General features: G+C 32.0%; 1 protein-coding gene across 2 annotated transcripts in view; it reads left to right on the top strand.

Annotated features, from left to right (window-relative positions):
• LOC113235238 (cullin-3) overlaps positions 1-2,927 on the top strand; it is a 19,018-nt gene that overhangs the window by 13,355 nt on the left and 2,736 nt on the right. The gene's annotated exons all lie outside the window — the stretch shown is intronic.

Below are 2,927 nucleotides of genomic sequence, written 5' to 3' on the forward strand. Positions count from 1 at the left end.
TTTCAGTACAAATCGGCAATTTCATACTTTAACCCCTATTATTATATGGTACTGCATGATTGACAACCGCGCTGACAGTCGAACAAACGAAGACTGTTGCGCGATTGACGCTATGTATGTGATTTTAACGCCCTATAGATGCGGACACTTTTAAGCGCGAACCCGATGTCCATTTATTGGTAGGTCAATGCCTAAAGTAAATCTATGAATGGCAGCTATTTCGATAGTAGAAAATAGATATAGTGGGCTGATCAGTGTGTAATCCCAAAACAGCTCTAGGTTTCAAGTTGAAGAAAATATTTTTATTTAATTATCATTTTGGAGCATTAAATTATAAAAGGTTCTTTATATAGTTGAATAAGTTTGCGAAATAGGCCCAGATACAAATGTGTTTGGGTTGTTCTTCAAAAGGGGCAAAAAACGTCTTCCGGTCAATTATTTTAATATACTAAAATTTCATGACACAATTAATAAGCTTTTTATATATATTTACCATTATTTTACATGTTACCCAGTTTAAAAAATACATCTTTGGTTTAATTTATGAAAAAAAAATCAAAAATGTCGCTAAACGTCATTTTACTCCTATTCCTATGACGTCTCTTAACACAACATTTGTTCACAAATAATTTATTAAATACTTATACATTCTAAAAATTTTATGAATGAAAGTTTAATAAATTAACCTTCGTTTAAAATAAAAACCTCTTCAAATACTTTGCATGGTTAACTTAAACTTCAATTCAAATTATTGCTACAAGAAAAACGTCATTTGTCGCAGTAACGTTGTTAAATCTTATTATTGAACGACGCATTTTCGAACGCATCTTTAATACACCTTCCCGGGTGTGCGGGAGGGGCCTTCAGTCGGCGGAGACCTATTGGTGAACGAGCACGTGCGGGTCTGAGAGCTGTAAGTAATTTTTTATAGTTCTTCACATTTTGTCATTAAAAATATCATTTGTGTTTCAACCTAAACTCCTTAAATGCACATACGTAATATTTTCGTTTGTATTTTATTCAATAGCCAGTGGCAAATGAATTCATTTAGTCTAATCATAACGGTTTTTTAATGCTCACAGACAAGTCCATACAGGTTTTTTCCTCAACTCGTCATTCTATGCTACATCATTGTCGGCACTTATCCGATTCGCCGTCATCGCAATACCGGAATAAATATATGTTTTATATTATCAGTCAATTGTCGTCCCAACACAGTAATATAACTAGAATAACCTGGAATTATTCTGAAGCTGGGCACGGAAAGGGTGCTCCTGATGGCGTTGGTGGTACAATAAAAAGAGTAGCAGATCAAATGGTGCATTTTGGTTCAGATGTTGGAAATTTTGATGAGTTTTACAAAATCATGGAATCAAGATTAGAAAATATTATAATTCAAAGAGTTTCAGAGCAAGACATAATTCAGAGGGAGAGATTGATTCCTGAGCAGTTGAAACCATTCAGGGGCACCCTTTCTGTACATCAGGTTCTTTGGGACGCGTTCAGACCTAAAATCACTATGAGAAATATGAGTTGCTTCCTATGTGATGCTGGTGAAATTTGCTCCCATGGTAAGCATCTGGGTTATATCAATAATAAGTCCTTTAGAAATCAGAACGACGATCTTGATTCTTGTGTAACTCCCCTGGCAAACACTAAGCGTACATCTCAAAATCAAAACAAAATTCAGATTATTTCTAATGTTCTTATTGATGTCACTAATAAGACTCAGCTTCAGTGAAAATTGACCCATTTTGATTATTCCAATTTAGTTGATAATAATTGCGATTGGAATTAAGATGATAATACGTGATATTTTTTGCGTGAAATCTTTTGAATCCTAAAATTGTAAGTAAAAGTATACTATTTGAAACTTAATATTTGTCTATCCTGTGTGTAGATCAAGGATATTACGGGGATGAGGACGCAATGCGGATGCAGATATGAATATTTTTAAGAGATATACATCACGTAGCTAAAATATGTGGAACTCTCTTAATAATTATGTCCTTAATTGAAGAAGTTAATCTGTGATTTTTTAAAATAATTACCAAATTACTATTACCAAAGAAAAACTAAATCCCGTATTACAGAACATAGCTCAATACTAAAGCATTACTTAAAACTAGATTCAAGCCAGTTGATTGGTTGAAACTATTTTTTTTATTTCATCAGTACTCAAGAATTACTTAAAAGTAGATCCAAGCCAGTTGATTTCTTGAAACTATTTTTTTTTTATTTGATTAATACTCAAGCATTACTTAAAATTAGATTCAAACCAGTTGATTGGTTGAAACTATTTTTAAGTAACGCTTGAGTCTTGGTAGACGTTCTATAATACGAGACTGAGTCCTTTATTAGCTAGATGATTAAGTTATTTGAGTGTGACAGTTTGTTTTTAAGAAATATCTAAGTACCTACTTAGCTTCACAGTTACGTATTTATCGCCTCACGCTAATAATTTAAGATTGTCATTTACTTTGAATCCTTTGTTTAATAAATAAATATTATATAATATACTTAATAAATATTTTGATTACTTAAATGTTTTTTTATTGTTAAATACCCAAAAATGAAAGATTTTAGATCATTGTCTGCAACACGGCGTCATTATTATACAAGCTAAAGTCATTCTCAGTGCGTGGTGTCATTAGTATCAACGTGAATAATTAGAAATTTACAAATATTACGAAGAATAATGAAAATTAATACGTGCCTTTCATAAAATAATCTTTTAGAGTATGCTTACATTGCATTTAGCTTGATAAAAATAGCTTACAATAAAGGTTCTAAAAAATATATGAAAACTTAACAAAAATATAATTATTAATACAAAGATCGAACACTCAGAAAAAGCACTCAGAAAAAATTCCTTCGATCCGGTCGGATTCGAACCGACGTCTTCTTGCATACCGTGCCAGACGCTA

The sequence above is a fragment of the Hyposmocoma kahamanoa genome, unplaced genomic scaffold (genome assembly GCF_003589595.1).
Source record: "Hyposmocoma kahamanoa isolate Upper Pololo Valley unplaced genomic scaffold, ASM358959v1 102, whole genome shotgun sequence".
Taxonomy (NCBI): domain Eukaryota; kingdom Metazoa; phylum Arthropoda; class Insecta; order Lepidoptera; family Cosmopterigidae; genus Hyposmocoma; species Hyposmocoma kahamanoa.